General features: G+C 43.4%; 1 protein-coding gene across 3 annotated transcripts in view; it reads right to left on the reverse strand.

Moving 5' to 3' along the window:
• The window catches only part of RFFL (ring finger and FYVE like domain containing E3 ubiquitin protein ligase), a 66,019-nt gene extending 49,603 nt beyond the window's left edge, over positions 1-16,416 (reverse strand). For 2 of the 3 annotated variants that reach the window (XM_042916425.1, XM_042916419.1), the window contains exons 1-2: positions 16,210-16,416; positions 797-923 (exon numbers count right to left, since the gene is read on the reverse strand). The gene's annotated coding sequence lies outside the window, so the exon portion shown is untranslated. The remainder of the gene's footprint in view (positions 1-796; positions 924-16,209) is intronic. The other variant, XM_042916424.1, reaches the window with a different exon arrangement.
• Between the last annotated feature and the right edge of the window lie 1,601 nt (positions 16,417-18,017).

Raw genomic sequence — 18,017 nt, forward strand, 5'->3', positions numbered from 1 at the left:
GCTTCACAGCACTTTGCTGCAAAACAACACCCGCCCCCCCCCACAACCAGCTGTGTGAGGGCACGTGATGTGAGTCTGTCTCTGATGGTACAGTGACCAGAATCTGGTCTATAATGTAATTGTGGGCATTTGATTATCCACTGCGGTGTAATAGTTCAGAAGGGTATCCAATATCGAGGGTACAGCAACTGCCTACCTCAGTCACAGTGAAATACTAGATCCCTAAATGTCAGGGAATTGAAAAAGTAGCAAGCCTGTGGGAAAAGGAAGAATCCTAAGCTGACAGGACACAGTCGGAGGCCCTAATAACAAGATGGAGGGAAAGGAAGTCAGCAACGTGACCAATCTGCTATCCTGGGCAGCTCAATTTAGAAACCTGGCGATGGAAATGTGGGAACCGTCTGATAGTGTAATTTCCTTTACAAAGCTATTTCTTCATTTTCTCTCCTGAGTTGTTAATACAGAAGAAGGGCAGGGACAGGCCCTTGTCCTCCAGCTCCATCACGTAAACAACTCCCATAGCTTCATAATGAAGTGACTAGTAGGCTCACGTCCTATTCCCCAGTAACCACCCTCTCGGAACAAAGATTCTGTAATTCAACTCTGAAGATTTCCTGAATTCACAATTCTTCTTTACTGTGTACCTCTGGACTCTCCTCTTTAAATACATCCACACACACTCCTCTTTCTCTCTCTACTCCCTGCCACCTCCCATACCCATGCCCTGCCTCCCATAAGTCAAACTTTCTGACTTTTCACTTTGGTTTCTACTAAAATGCCACAAGATTTAAGTTACCTTCTCGCAGGTGCCCAAGTCTATGGGGCCTCTGTTGACATGTGTCTCATCTGGATGGGTGATTTCTGGCCAAGTAGACAAAACTACCTGTTCACCTACAGTTAATCTTCAAACTGGCTTGTGTAGGCTGTGGAAATAAAAGAGTAAGGCTGCACAGCTTGAATGTCCCATCAAGGTAATCAAAATAATGGAAGAGAGACAGTAGACAGGAGAGATTTCAAAATAAAGACTGAACTGTGCATTTCAGTAGCACTTAAGAAAACACTCCATCTGATTAAGCCCCTGATGAGTAGGCTAATACCCAAAGGACTGTACGTTCTCCAAAGATTATTGTGCTCACAGCTCTTCCTTCCCTCAAGGTTCATAAAATCAAACTTGCATTACTTATAATAAAGTGGATAGGTAGATTCCAACATCCAGAATTCTGCTGATTTCCTTGCAAATAAAGCTACAACCTTATTTCAACCCAAACTCATGTAACGAAGAATAAAATACATTTTGTTTAGGTCTTTCAAAGGTACCTCTCATGCCTTCTCTCATGCCTTTTATAAGAGAACAAAAGGGGTTAGAAAAAGGAAAACAACACTATCCCAAGCTGAAGCACTTAAAAAAAAAATCACAGCCAAAATGCCCATAATACATTCTCCACTGAAAACAAAAAAAGCATTAACACAACAGCAGATGGGGACTACAGGAACACGAACACACACACACACACAGAATATACATACACATAGAGTGAAAGAAGATACAAAACACATATAGTTCAAAAGTTTAAAACCATTTCATAGTAGTTACTTCTGATAAGGATGGGGTTTACCTCCTGCTTTATATTACACTCTCGTGCTATTTTAGTATTTTTAAATGAGTGACATAAGCTAAGTAATATTACCAGAAGTGGGGTATCTAAGGTCACTTGACAAAAAAACAGCTATGTGAATAAGATGGTAGGGCCATTGTAAAACCAATTTTCAGCATATTTAAGGATATATTCACTGAGGCAAATTTCTAAAGAACTAACCAGAAATTTGGGGCACCTGGGTGGCTCAGTTGGTTAAGCATCCAACTCTTTTTTTTTTAACATTTATTTATTTTTGAGACAGAGAGAGACAGAGCATGAACGGGGGAGGGGCAGAAAGAGAGGGAGACACAGAATCGGAAGCAGGCTCCAGGCTCTGGGCCATCAGCCCAGAGCCTGACGCGGGGCTCGAACTCACGGACCGCAAGATCGTGACCTGAGCTGAAGTCAGACGCTCAACCGACTGAGCCACCCAGGCGCCCCAAGCATCCAACTCTTTAAAAAAAATTTTTTTTAATGTTTATTCACTTTTTGAGAGACAGAGGCAGAGCGTGAATGGGGGAGGGGCAGAGAGAGAGGGAGACACAGAATCCAAAGCAGGCTCCAGGCTCTGAGCTGTCAGCACAGAGCCTGATGCAGGGCTCGAACTCACGGACTGTGAGATCATGACCTGAGCCGAAGTCAGACGCTTAACCGACTGAGCCACCCAGGTGCCCCCAAGTATCCAACTGGATTTCAGCTCGGGTCATGATCTCATGGTTCATGAGTTTGAAGTCCCCCCCCCCCACCTTGTCAGGCTTGCAATTCTCACTCCCCCTCTCTCTCTGCCCTTCCCCAACTCGTACCCTCGAAAAAATAAATAAAACATTAAAAAAATAAAAATTAATAAAATAAAGTAAAACATTAAAATAATAAGTAAAAATTAATAAAATAAACATTTTTAAATTATACATAAGTATAAATTAAACATTTTTGAATTATAAATATAAAATAAAATAAAAATTTTATTATAAATAAAAATAAAATAAAATAAAAAAATAAACATATATAAACCATCCGACTCAGCAATTGTACTCCTAGGCACTTAATCTAGAGAAATTAGAACTTGTATACACAAAACACCTCTAAACAAATGTCCGTGACAGTTTTATTTACATTCTGAAAACTGGAAACAACCAATAGGTGAATCGCTAAAAAAAACCTGTGGCACATCCACTACTTCTCAACAAAAAGGAACGGGCTACTACAACACACAACTTGCATGGAAGGCATCGTGCTAAGTTAAAAATGCCAATCTCAGAAGGTCACATATTGTTGTGAATCCATTTCCATAACATTTCAGAAATGACAAAATTATACAGACAGAGAACAGATCGCTGGTTGCCGAGGATTAGGGATGATGTGACTATAAAAGTGCAATTACTCATTCAACTGTCCGATCACCACGGGGAACCCAGAAAGGCGAAAAGTTTGTAAAGCAAAGCACATTTCTTCTTATTTTGCAGTTCCTACCATGCCAGAAAAAAAAGAAAGAAGATTCTCTAAGCATGGATCAGTTGCTGGCCCAACCACCTGAAATACATTTCAGGCATTACCTGTGCCTCATCCCTCCCTGCATTTCCGTCTGAGCTCCCCCAGAGCCATGAGCAATGAGCCAAAAGGCAGAAGTAACCCATACAGAATGAATTCTGCTGTAGTTTCAGCTCAGCATTCAGCCGAAAGTACCCTGCTGGAAATCAAAAGCATCTGAACACTGCAGCAACAAGACAAAGAAACTGTGAAAGACGTGGTTACCAGGTAGGGCACCTCACATGTGACAGGCTTCTTACTACAAATAGCTTTCCTTACAAAAGTCTCAGGAGCATTCTCCAAAAATGTGAGGGAGAGGTTAGCAGAAAAAAATTAAATGATGCTTCTTCTGTGATTCTTCAAGCCAGTCCTCAAGGGTTTCATACGTAGGGGAAGCAGGACACGTGTCTCAAGCCCAGAGAGCAAAGTTTTACTTTCTATACTGATCAGGACTTCCTCCTGAAAATGGTCTATCACCATTTATTCCATTATCATTTACAACAGGAAGTCAGAACATCTACGTGTCTTATGTAGAAGGCAATTTATTGAGGCCTAGTGACAAACAGGAAGACACTGCCCCCACCAGAAAAAAAATAATTGAAAAATGAAAAGCCATCAATAAATCCTTCTCTAAGCCAAAGCTTTAGCTGTTTAGCCAAATGTGCTTTTAAGGGCGACTGGTTTATACACCAAATACAATTACAGGGGCACCTGGGTGGCTCAGTTGGTTGAGCATCCGAGTCTTGATTTTGACTTAGGTCATGATCTCATGGTTCGTGGGTTTGAGCCCCACACTGGGCTCTGTACTGGCAATGCAGAGCCTGCTTGGGATTTTCTCTCTGCCCCTGCCCCACTTTCTCTCTCTCTCTCTCAAAAAAATAAATAAATTTTTAAAAATACAATTATAATGTTAGAATTTGGAATAAACCATGAAACAACACTTCAGTGCTAACAGAACTAAAACTAGTAAGTAACAAGTGTTGCTAACATCTTTTCTTTTTTTTTTTTTTAAGAGAGAGAGCTAGAGAGCCAGCAGGGGAGAGGGGCAGAGGGAAGGAGAGAGGGAGTGGGAGAGAGGGAGAGAGAATCTTAAGCAGGCTCCATGCTCAGCATAGAGCCCCAAGTGGGGCTTGATCCCATGACCCTGGGATCATGACCTGAGCCAAAACCAAGTCGTACACTCAACAAACTGAGCCACCCAGGCACCTAATACTCTTTTTAAATACCATTCCACACAAAGAGGCCCACATATAAGAAATTTCAAAGCCCACCACTATATGAACTAGAACCTACTTCTGAAGACATACTCTGAAAAGTAATGGTAACGGATGTGTCAGCGGACCATGCGGCCACTATAGCCTGGTGGTTGAAAGCTTGGACTTCACAGTCAGAAGGGTTCAAACACTGTGTGGCCTTGCACCCATCACTTAACTTCTCTGTGCAGTGTTTTCACATCTGTGGAACACAGAAACTAGTACCCATGCTTCGTAAAACTGTTGGGAGGATGAAATAAGTTCATATAGTCAAGTCCCTGCACACAGCAAGTACACAGGGAGTGTTGGTAATTTTTATACAGGTAAAATATGGCACAAAGACAAGTATAACACAGCAAAAGAAATGTCAGTCTTTTCATCAGTCTTCCACCAAATTCTCTCATACTTTTAGACAAGAGTAAGCCTTCCCCTGACTCCCACCAAGCAACGCATACAATTCTGTTCAGAAAAAACGTATCATTTTACACAATGGAATGAGTAAAATAAATCATGCTGAGCAGGCCTAATGCTTCCCAAACTCTCGCGGGCAAAATATGATTTCAATAGGAAAGGGGGCTGTTTTGTCGAGACAGTTTTAATAATGTCCTTCACCAAATCAAATGTTCAAAGTGCAAATTCAAGGCTTCACACAGCAGGCACAGACTTTCAAACACATCTGTATTCTCATCCTTCTTTCCTAATCAAGGTTATAATAACCAAAGTCCTCTGTAGGTGGCACACTGCCGGACAACATGCCATCCTACTGAATAGTCAGTAACTAGGAAAGAAAGGCCCAGGGAGTCAACATTCTCTTTACAGTCCCCCACCCCCACCCCACCCCACCCCACCCCACCCCACCCCACCCCAGTCAGAAAGATGGCGAGAGACATTTGTTCGAGAGACACTTAAAGAAAACAGTTTTAGGGGCGCCTGGGTGGCGCAGTCGGTTGGGCGTCCGACTTCAGCCAGGTCACGATCTCGCAGTCCGTGAGTTCGAGCCCCGCGTCAGGCTCTGGGCTGATGGCTCAGAGCCTGGAGCCTGTTTCCGATTCTGTGTCTCCCTCTCTCTCTGCCCCTCCCCCGTTCATGCTCTGTCTCTCTCTGTCCCAAAGATAAATAAATGTTGAAAAAAAAAAAATTAAAAAAAAAAAAAAAAAAAAAAAAGAAAACAGTTTTGACTTGAATAATCTAGACACAATGCCATACCTTTCTCCACTTCTAGGTTTCCCAACTATTCAGGGAACAGCCAAGACGTTTTGGAATCAGAAACGTAAATTGTTTCCAAAAGTGTTCAACAATGCTTGTCCAAAGGCCCCAACAGAGCTGGTAATTTAGACAGCTGTGCTAGGAGCCACAGAAGCTGCATTTTCTAACTAGTATTGCTTCTGAACAATTGAAACTTTCTCCAGTGCAAAGTCCAGACACAGGGAGCAGTGTTCCTTGAGAACATCCAAACAGTTTCATTTTTGTTTAACCACCAAAATAACAGCTCCAATAATCTATCAAGTTTGACATTTTATCCAACTAGGCAATTTAAACCAGGATGCAAAGCCTGCAGAGATTATCCCCCCCTGCTCCATATCAACATTCATGTTGACATTACAGCAACACAAACTAGGAAGATTTGTTCCTAGACTACTTATAAAAGGCTTCTAAAAAAGGCACCGCAAACTTTAGTGCCTCAAAAAAACCGCACATCCCCATTTTATTTTGTCTTACACTTTTAAAGTTTTATTAACTGTGAGTAAAGTTACTCACAGTTAGGCCAAGAGGTTGAAAACTCCTTTTTAGTGCTTAGTCAAAAGAGGTAAACATCCCTCCTGATCCAGGCACCAAATGCAAGTTGTACTGACTTATTCTTAAGCATATTAAAGGTAAGTATCCCTCACCTAATCTCCAAGTAGTAACACTGTGGTTCTGAATTAGCAAATCACCAGGTGATGGAACTTCTCTCCCCAAGCAGGGATGGGAGCTCAGGGCTGTTTCATTTACAGGTAACAGGTAGCTGAGGAAGACAGTGATTATCAATGTCCTCAGAACCACCTAGAACAATGCAATTCAAAGTGCCTTAAGCTCCTCTGGGCCTTAAATTCCTCCTCTGCAAAATAAAGGCAGCCTCCTAATTTCAGAATTTCTCAGTATCATCACCACCACCACCACCACCATCATCATTATGGTCGTCAGAAATCCAAGCCTCAGTCCCAAACACTGATTGTATAGGTCTAGGCTAAGAAGCAGGAAACTGAATTTTTTTTACAAGTGCCCAGGGATTATGGGGCACACTAAAATTTGAGATCACCCATATATTTTTATATACTATAGCAATGTTTTTAGGAATAAAAAAGGTTACAATTTGTGTGTAATCCCTGATAAATTATCTTAGGTAAAGAATATTTTTAATTTCGTACATTAAAACTTACAGAAAGCATATTTTAATGTTTAAAAAAAATTTTTCAATGTTTATTTTTTAGAGAGATGGAGTGTGATTGGGGGAAGGGCAGAGAGACAGGGAGACAGACTCTGAAGCAGGCTCCAGGCTCTGAGCTGCCAGCACAGAGCCCGACGCAGGGCTTGAACCCACGAAACATGAGATCATGTCCTGAGCTGAAGTCCAGCACTTAACAGACCGAGCCACCCAGGCGCCCCTAATACACTTTTATAATATTTGTAATATGTAACAAATTTCAACTTTTCCCCATTTTTAAATTTTTTTTTAGTAATCTCTACATCAATGTGGGGCTCGAACTCATGACCCTGAGACCAAGAGTCACGTGCTCTACCAACTGAGACAGCCAGATGCCCCAACTTTTCCCCATTTATAAAAATGACATTGGTGAGGGTGCCTGGCTGGCTCAGTAAGTGGAGCCTGTGGCTCTTGATTTCAGGGTTGTGAGTTTGGACCCCACGTTGGGCACAGAAGTTAAAAAAAAAAAAAAAATGATGTTTGGTTGGGAAGACCAAATGTAAATTAAAATACATGTAAATATGTACATGTTATGACATCAAAATTGTTTTGTTTGTTTTTAGAGAGAGTGCAAGCAGGGATGGGGAGAGAGAGGGATGGAGGGAGAGAGGGGGAGAGAGAGAATCTTAAGCAGGCTCCACGTTCAGTGAGGAGCCCATTGCAGGGCTCAATCCATAACCCTGGGATCATGACCTGAACCGAAATCAAGAGCTGGATGCTTGACCAACTGAGTCACCCAGGCACCCCAGAACTCTTGAATTTTCTGCAATCCCTCCCAAATAAAACCAGTGGCTTATTTTTATGTTTGTGTTGTTTCTAAAAAGATGAGACAGGAGGATTTCAGGCTACAGTTTATGAGCATTTCCAAAAGTGTGTACAGTACAGGTATGGACAGCCTATATCTTAAATAAAAACCAATTTAAAAATAATTGTCAGTGTATTTTCATTTCATATTACAGACATGTTGATATGCTGTATGAAAAAAAAATGTTTAATGTTTATTTATTTATTTGACAGGGGGTGGGGAGAAAAAGAGAGAGAGAGCACCTATGTGCCTGCAAGCAGGGTAGAGAATCCCAAGCAGGCTCCACTCTGTCAGCACAGAGCCCAACACAGGGCTCGATTTCACAAACCCAGCCCATGAGATCATGACCTGATCCAAAATCAAGAGTCAGACACTTAACTGAGCCACCCAGGCACCCCTCAAAAATTTTATCACACAAAGTTTAAGAATCTGATGAAGATCATCTGGAGGTGAAGTTGCAGAAGGATACCATTTTTATGTCCCCTATTAACTGGCTGGCTCACTGTCCCTATTCATCAAGCTGCTGGTCCGCAACTGTGACAACAACCCAGAGAGTTAGGAAACACCTCACTGGATCAGACCAGTGGGCATGGGAGTAGAGGATTCAGATTCATCTGGAGTGCTGGGTCCAACTATACGGTGAGGGCAGTAAGGAAGGTGGAGTGGCCTTTGCCAAGCTTTCTCGGAATATTCAGGCACCCCCTCTCCCCATCCTCCCGTCCCGTAGCAAACACTGGCAAACTTCAGCTTGCACTCAGAATGACTAAGCAAATTCTTCCATCAGTAAATAAAATGACCAAGAATGGTACCTGAAGTCCAGTCATGCCCAAAAGGTAGAAACCAAGGCAAACAGGAGAGAAGCTGAAAGACTAAGAATTTGCCGCTATGGGCTGAGAAGGTCCTAGCATCCGCAATTCTTCCTGCCACCTTCTTCCAACTGTACAAAATGTTAGCCCCTAACTCTCCCTCTTCACCCCTCCAAAAAATCCCAAATGCCCAAACAATGGCTGCTACTTTACAAAAAAACCAATTCCCCCTCTTCCTAGAACCATCCTTGACTAAAGATTCCTCCAACTAACTGAACTTCAGCTGACCTACTGCTGCTAGAGCAAGCCCTAGAAAACACTCTGCTCTCTTTCTTCAAACTAGAATGCTCCTTTTGTCCAGCATTTTCGATTAAAGCCTTATGCTCTGGTGAATCTTCTTCCACACTAATAAAATAATAGTTTACCATGGTCAAGAGGAGGTGTAATTAATTGGTTGTGGTCAGGACCTAGGAAAAGGTTGGAAGCAGAAATAGGATGAGGCTATTTCCCAGGCAGATGTCTTAAACATTATCATAAAGAAAAAAGGTAAGATTCACAGAAAATGCTGGAGGGACAACACACTTCTATACATTGTAGGATCAAATCTTGTGCTGTTCGTCTGTATGCCTGTCATCTGGACTGAGACTGGAAAGATTTTCCAAAGCAAATGAGTAGAGCATGAAGAAGATGGGGTGGGAGAGAAGGATGCTCCATTTACTTAAGAAAAGCTTTTTTTTTTCTTTTTTTGCAAGTCTTTTAACATAATCCAGCAGTTGCAAATAAACAATGGTGCTGATTACTAACGAACTGCATTAACCACTCAGAGGCCAGCAGAGCCTCCAGTTGGCCTAACTTCCTGTAAGTTTCAGGATGACTAGGCAGCATTTCTTTCAAGAGGATCAAGGCAGTTAAAATGTTTTCGGCGATCAGACTGGCTCCTGGTAGTTCAAATGGGGATGGGCTTCCCCTCCCTTTAGAACTGGACTGCGGGGAAACAAACAGTTGTCCTAGGGAGCCCTGACCACTCCACAACCCAGAGACAATGAAATCGGGTCTTTATACGCGATTCCAGAAGGCCTGAGCATGTTAAACTGGGAGATGGGGGCCTAGCCCCCAGCACCAGAGAGGGGCAGCTTTAAAAAGTCAAGTAACACTTGCTCAACAAAATTTTTTAAAAGTTCAAAATCAGCACGAGGGGTAGCTGCTGAAAAAGGCTGCTGAGATTGCAAGAAGGTTTTGCTTATCTTTTTATAGGAGAGGACAATGGAGAAATTACCAGACCAAGGTCACTTTCCATTTAAAAAAAAAACGAAAAACAAAAAACACAAAAAGAGGCTGGAAGCCTTAACAGAGCTAAAAACCTGTGTAAAGTCATGACTCCATGAAATCAGCAGCCTGGTGAGAATCTCTGCAAGAATCCTATAGGAAATGAAGGGCGGATTAGAGTAATTAAATGTAAAGTCTCCTCGAGAGCAACTTCTGTTCCCGAAGACTAGAGCCATTTCTGTGAAACGTATCATAGAAAAATTGTGAGGAGGATTTGCCAGGCAGCTCAGCGTCTCCACTTTCACATCAGGTCTGCAAACGCTATGATCTAAAAAGAACAGAGCGGTGATTTGGGGAGGGCATTAAATAATACACCTTATCAGAGAAACCCACTCCACTCTCCAGTCTTTGCAAAAGTCCACATGCTCGTGTAAGTGTAATATACTTAGAGGTTTCAAAAATTACACACATTTCCTCAAAAGAGATGTAAGGAAAAAATATAATCATGGGGTAAAGGCCAAACATTGTCTCTTCTGAATGCTTAAATAGCCAATTATGTGCCTTAATACATTAATTCTATGGAGAGAAAGAAGACTATTACAGGAAAGTTGAATAAGACATCTTAAAAAATGTACCCTGGGGCCTAAGTCCATTCAACTGACAGTAAAATCACCCCCTCAAAAAAGCAGTTTTATGCAACATCTAGTATTTTAATTTCCCAGCTGCCAAGAGAAATATATAAGGAGCAGAAATTAAACTAATTATGTCAGCAGCGCAGTGAACAAAACTTTAATTGTATTACACACCAGTTAGACATTTGCTGAACAATACAAAGGCCCTTAAGGGTAGAAACTTCTTTAGAATATAAATGATTCCCAATCAAATGACAAAAATTAGTCTGTTTGGGCAATAAACAGATTCATGGTTTAGACACAAACTTTCAACCAACATCGTAATTCAATATAAAAAATAAATATATGGTATAAGAAAGAAATCTTGAAAATGGCTTTGAATCACTCTCTGATTTACATATGCTGTATCATTAATAGGTCCTTTAAGCCAGTATTGTACTAATCAGCTTTTTTAACATCCTGCCCACAAAAGGGCCTATTCATTTAGCTGGGAGACAGGTGTTAGCAACCAGCAACCTCTCTTTTAGCCTGGAGTTTCAGGGGCCTGGCCTGTGATTACTGGGGCATGATTGGCAAGTCGAAAGGAAGGGCACTTTGAAAGGGAGGAGAGAGGGAAAGAGAAACAAAAGAGACCGAAAGGGAGAACGGGAGATGAGGGAAGAAATGGATGTCAGCTGCTACTTAACGGGGCCACCCTTACAGCCTCGTAGACTGACGTGAGTGCCCGCACACTACCACCCAGATAGACAGATACGTATGGCTGAATTTGGATGGCATTAATTCATTTCTGCAAACAGTAACTCTGGATATATGCCTATACTCCTCTCATTCTAAAAACACTTTTGAGTGTCCTATGACTCATTCTTCTTTACCCATATCATCCAGTTCCTAACTTTAGTCCTCACTCTTTCAGAGACTCTCTAAAAGAGCTGACAGAGTAGATATTCCTGGAAAGAGATACAGAGAAGGCCAGATTTAGAAAGACATCTTAAGCCTCTGGAATAGAAATCCTAGCAGAAAGTAGGAGAAGTGAACATTCATGGAGTTGCCTGCAATGTATAAAGAATGTATCTTCTCTCTTTTAATCCACGGAACAATCCCATCAGGTATTATTTTCATCTCGGGGATGAAGAAAATGAAGCTGCCAAAGATTAAGGAACGTGTCTTGAAGTAGCAGAGGCCAGGAGGTGGAAGAATTGGGATTCAAAACCAGGTTTGTCTATTTCCTCAACTGTTACACTTCTCCCAAGTTTAATTCCCTAACTAACATGTTGAGTGCCCCAATTCTGTTTTAACTGGGATGGTTCTGTACTTCAGCAATTGTGCTTCCTTCCATGAACTCCGCAAAGGACCCGTGACTAAATTTTATTGACTATTAAGCCTCCATTATTTTCAATAAAGCTCTTTGGCTATGAAGCAGTGAAACATCTGGCAAGTTGGCTTTATTTTTAAATCCTACACGCGGAGAATTCCCAGGCATCTCTCCTATCCAACACTGATCGTAACTAGATTCGACTACCGATTCAGACCTCCAGTCGTTTCCACATTATCATTCATTTGTCCACTCAGGAAATAAAGGAAGCTACTTTCACCAACCCTCCCTCATGACTCCAGATAGATAATACAGCGGGAGGGCGGGGGGTGGGGGGGGTGCCTCTTTGTAAAGTAATTTACATAAAAGTTATAAAAGCTCTTTGTTATCTGTCATGACTAGGAAATGGGCTATTCTAGCAAATCAAACATCCTGGATACCATAATGATGCTTTTAAAGGGACTACCATTTGTAAAGAATTTCAAAGCAGTGCAACAGTGGCTCCCAAACCTGACTGCATATCAGAATCGCTTTGGGGACCTTTTTGGAAATAGATGCCAGAATGGTTTTTAAAATGTAGATTCTTGGGGCGCCTGTGTGGCTCAGTCAGTTAAGCTTCTGACTCGGCTCAGGTCATGATCTCACTCAAGTCATGATCTCACAGTTCGTGGGTTGGAGCCCCCCATTGGGCTCTGTGCTGACAGCTCGGAGCATGGAGCCTGCTTTGGATTCTGTGTCTCCCTCTCTCTCTGCCTCTACACAGCTCATGCTCTGTGTCTCTCAAAAATAAAATAAACATTTTTACAAAATTAAAAAAATAAATACATAAAATGTAGATTCTTGGTCATCACTCATTCACTCAGTCAAATCTCCAGGAGGTGGGGCTGGGAAATCTGTATTTTTAAAGAACCCCTTAGTGACTCAGCTGCAAACTGCAGCTTTCAAGGAATGGCTGGCTTTTGGGAACTCCTTGCAATAAAACACACTAAAAAGGCTAAAGGTTGCACTGAATACAATGTGACCTTTTTTTTACTGATTCGGGAAGACTTGGGGATCTCCCAATGGCTCTAGTTCATCATTCACTACTGTCACCAGTCACTGTACTAGCAAAACCAGAAAGGAAAGGTTAAGATTTTGTATTGGTACAAAGCTGGAAAAACCAGCTTTGGTTTTCCTATCAGATTCAAAAAGGTAATTTCCCCCCCAGAGGAAACACAGATTTTATGCTTGCTCTGAAAAAGGAAAATGTTTAAGATTGTGCAGTAGGATTCTCTTAACCAACTGTTTGGCTCCAATTCAGAACGTTAACAGGCCCAAATGCATCAAAAATGGGGAATATTCAACCTGCACAGGGGAAAGCAAAGAAACTTCATGACCATCTTAATCAAGAGAAAGGAAGATAATGGGTTTAAAGTAAGAATGGCATTATAGGATTAGATAAAACCACTGTCCTGACCATGGCAACTGATAAATCCTGGAAACTGGGAGAGCCAAGGCCTAGGATTCCTTCCTGTCAGGGATGGCTTTCATTTGAGATGTAATAGAATATCCTATTAAAAGTCCTATTTAAAACGCTGTTGATAATATAAAGTCACGATACAAGAAAATGACCAAACCATTTCCCTATTGAAAGAATGGGAGTTCATGTGTTTGCATATAAAAAGACTGTCCTTGTGTGTCAACTATAGTTCAATTAAAAAATAAACCAAAAAAATGTAATAAAAAAATACAGATTGTCCTTATAATTACCAAAATCTTTCTTACATAAACACAAGTAACCACTACCAATAACCAGTAACCAAACAAAAATAATAACCAGTAATCATTACCAAACCAGTAACCATTACCAAACAATAATAAAGCAGCTCGTCCCTTGAGATTTAACCAATAGCAATTGAAAACTATGTATTCTCATTAAACTCTAAATTATAACTTAGCTCTGTATTGGAGAGGTGAGGAGATTCGAAAGGTACATAGGTTAAAACTTTCATCCCAAAATATAAACACTATGGTCAGTACAAGTTTGATATAAAAGTCTCTAGGGGCGCCTGGATGGCGCAGTCGGTTGAGAGACCAACTCTTGATTTCAGCTCAGGTCATGATCTTGAGGTTCGTGGGTTCAGACCACATGTGGAGCTCTGAGTGGATATTGTGGAGCCTGCGTGAGATTCTCTCCCTCCCACCCTCCCTCTCTCTGTCTCTCTCTCTCTCTCCCCCTCCCCCTGCTCGTGGGTGCAGCACTCTCTCTCAAAATAAATATTTTTTTAAGTCTCTAGTCTACCATTAAAGCAATAGCAGCATTAAAGATTCTATTATAAGACATCAAGGTGGAATTTGTCCCCCTAACACTCTTTAGGTGTCTATAGGTGTTTCCAGAAAGTTCTAGGGACAATACTCTTACAGATGGGTGTGGCTATAATAAACATGACAGTGAACATGTGTTTAGGGAAGAAATTGTGCCCTTTTTTGTTACTGTTGCTGTTTTGTCTTTTCTAAATGCTGGTAATTGAAAATGCTTCTTCCACTGCTATCTTAAGAGGCCTTAAAGATGCATTATTAGATAGTGCTAAGCAGTTAGTTATGTCAACCCCTTGGCCATGAGAAAGATTAAAAACAAATTAATTTCTGGGGCACCTGGGTGGCTCAGTCGGTTAAGCGACCGACTTCGGCTCAGGTCATGATCTCACAGTTGGTGAGTTCGAGCCCTGCGTCGGGCTCTGTGTTAACAGCTCAGAGCCTGGAGCCTACTTCAGATTCTGTTGCCCCCCCCCCCACCCCTCCCCTGCTCACACTCTGTCTCTCTGTCTCTCAATAATAAATAAAAACATTAAAAAATTAAAAAAAAAAAACAAATTAATTTCTAATCTGAGAACAGCTCTTGTTTTGTGCGTATTATTTTAGCAAATGGTTAAATTAAGTCAATTTAGAGAATTTAAAACCCTTGATCCCAATGTAAACAGTCAGAGTAACAGCTCTCTACCTCTACCTGACCAATTTGAAAGTTTTTAGTGGGCTTATCTTCATAATTAGATATAGACATTAAAGTGTGTGGGTGTCTCCTAGATTACATGGAAATTTCCTTCAAGCACAATCAAGTTATTATTTAGCCTTGCCACATCAAGTTGTTATACACAACTCCCAAACTTAAGAAAAATAACACCTCTAAATCAACTGTAATTTATGAACTGTACTCTGAAGTCCAAAATTATTAGGAAATATGCCATAATGCTTCAGAAATACTTGCCATCACCCACTTCCTTGAATGTGAAAAAGAACACAAAAAAAGATAAAGAAGTTATTCAAACCTGAAATCCCCTGAACAGAGAGCAACCCTGCATCTCCCAACCCTGGAACTCTGTATAGGAACTCGGCCCAGCACCTGTCCCCTGCCTACTCCCACTCCTAAAAAAAATGGCTCAATAAATAGGACAGCTTTGGTCACATTGCAGTAACTTGAATTGTCACTAAGAAAATCACAAGGCTCCCCAGACAGCTGTATCAACAGGAGTGACGGGAAATCTTCCCGGTCCTCCAAACCACCTGTAAAAGGGGATGAATAAGGAACTCGCTGCTTTCTAGAAGGCCACATGCACCTGTGGATGTCTGTAATTAGGTCACCGTGGCCTTTAGCCAAGGTGCAAAGTGACAGTAGTGGGTAAAGCCCTATTTCCAAGCTAACCGTAATTCCTCCCTGCGGTAGACTGGGAGGAGCTTGATACACCCTTCCTTGATTACACAAGCAGTTTTTTCCCACTAGAATAAATGGCAGGCCAACAAAAAGGAGAAAATATGCTGTTGTTTGTATCTTCTACCGGCCCGAAATCAGGCTCTGAGCAGACAGATGCCTGCCATGCTCTGACTCCCCTGGTCTAGCCATACTTTCCTACGCCTGGGCAAATGTCTCAGGGGCTGCCGGCTGCAGAGAGGCCCCACTTCCCTCTCCGTCTTGGCCACTGACGACCTCACACACCACCTCACACGAACAGAGGACAAATCCCTAAAGCGGGAGGGGGTGGGGGGGAGCACTTTCCCAAACTTCTCCACTAAGCCTCCAAACTCCAGCCGCCTCCTTCCGAGAGGCCCGAAAGGCTCCTCCGCTAGGAAGCAGGGACAAGCCAGCTCCTTTAAGGGGACACCAGGCCGCCGCGTCCCTGACTCAGTTTCCTCTGCCGTAAGGCGGCATCTTTCCCCCCACAAGCCAATTGAACCTGCCGGTATGTAAGGCGTTTGGGGATATTTGAAAAGACCCGTCTCCTGTTACTGCCCCCACAGGTGAAATGCTTTCTTTGGAGGGACTTTTACTGGGACAGGTGCGAGCTGCCCCGGATGCGGAGACTTCCAGCGAGGCAGGGAGAGTCCCAGGCCGCGCCCCGCACGGAGGAGGCGCTTCCAGACCACAGCGCGGCGAGAGCCGAGGCCGAGCAGCGCTCCCACCCCGGCCTCCCCCAGGACCCCACCCAGGCCGGGCGCCCCGCGGATCCCAGCGCCGCCGCCGCCGCCTCCTCACCTGCCGCGGCCGCCCGCCCGGTCCGCACCTGGGAGGGGAGGGGAGGGGAGGAGCCGGATCCGGGCCGCGGACGCCTCAGGCAGGGGGGCTTCGGACTCCGCCGCGGCGGCGTCTCCGGGGCTGAGGGGCACCGGGGGGCGGTCGCGACATCCTCACGGGCGGCCCCAGGAAGTTGGCCCCCCCACCCATCCCCAGCCGCCCGGCCCGGCCGCTCCCGCCCCTCGCGCGGCCCCGCCCCCGGCGCGGCCCCGCCCCCTCTCGGGAGCGCGCCTCCGCTCCCGCAGCGCCCGAGCCACCATAGAGAGGGGCGAGGCACGCGGCGGGCTAGAGCGCAGCCTCCGAGCGCGCCCCCTGGCGGAGCTGAGGCCGCCGGAGGCGGGGCTGGCCGAGTCTGAACCTGAGTCCCGTGCATGCCTGCATTCGCCCCTATCTGGGCATCCCTCTGCTTCTCGTTGCCTTGGTCACCAGACTGTGCGACGAGCTGGAGTCCAGGTCTGAGGCTCAGCTAGATGGTGGTCCAGCCTGGTGACCTTGAACGAGTCCCTTAACATCTTTGAACTTGTTTCGTTGTAAGAGGTTGTGAGTCGCCTCTCCTATCTCATTGTTCCTCGCAACAATGCTATAAGCAGGTAATGGTTCATAATGGAGGCAACCCGGGCCCATCAGGGTTCATTAGTTTAGTCAAGGTTCTGTAGCTGAAAAGCTATTAGAAGCCAGATCTGTAAGACATCAAAACCCATGCTTGTCCCACTCACTCGCTGGCACCTCCCTCTTCTAGGATTTCCCAGTCTAAACCCCCAGGGTTAGTTTTACCCTAAGAGGGTGAGGAAACTGCTCAGAGGAAGGCCTTAGTAAAAGGAAAATGACCCTGTGCTTGGGAGCCCACCCTGGCTATTCATCGGCTGTGTACCTTTCAGCAGGTACCAACACCTCCGAACTCCAGCTTCCTCATTCTTGAAAGAATTGGAATGGTTTAGGAGGTAGGTTGGTATGAGGATTACGGAGCACTACGGAGAAGTGCTTAGCAAACTATAAAGCACATGGGTTGCATGGGGGATCGTTAGCCAGTGTAGACTAGGAAAATGCCTTAGGAAAATAATATACATTCTCATCATTCTTCTGACCAAGTCTAGTGATACTTTCTCCTATTTTTAGGTTCCTATCAAAACCTCCCACAGTTGTGAACAGTTTGTATTTGAAAATAAGGAGCATCACAAGGAAGTGATGTAAAAATGCTATCATTTATACACGTAGACTCTCAAGTATGATTTCCAATCTTCACAACCCAGCAAACTGAGTCCTGTCATTCCCATGTTATTAACGAGGATCTGAAGATTAATTCACCCAAAGCCACACAGGTAGAAAAAGGCTAAGTTGAAATTTTAAACCACGTGTTTCCATCCCCAGGAACTCATGAAAAGACTAGCCTTCTAGAGGCCTCCTACCCCTAAATTAAATGTGCTCATCTTTTTCCTACCTGACTATATTGATAACTTTCCTTGATGGAATTCTGTCCTCTCTGCTTCTCTCCAGGGCTTTAATTCCCCCAGTGAAGGCATTTATTGTCTCTTATTTTCCCCTCTCAGGACATTGTTCATCTTCATTCTGAAATGGATTTGTGACCTGTGATTAAGGCCCGGTATTCTCCACCTGATCTCTCCTTCTCTCAGTGTTAATTATAGTCATAGAAAGTTAATAGGTTCAGAGCAAGGACAGGGTGAGGCCCAGAGATGTTTTTGTAAGCTCAGTTTACAGGCCGAATGCTCAGTTCCAAAGGGAAGTGCGCTCAATCTATGGGTTAGAGCCTA

Source organism: Panthera leo, chromosome E1 (assembly GCF_018350215.1).
Source record: "Panthera leo isolate Ple1 chromosome E1, P.leo_Ple1_pat1.1, whole genome shotgun sequence".
NCBI classification, from domain to species: domain Eukaryota; kingdom Metazoa; phylum Chordata; class Mammalia; order Carnivora; family Felidae; genus Panthera; species Panthera leo.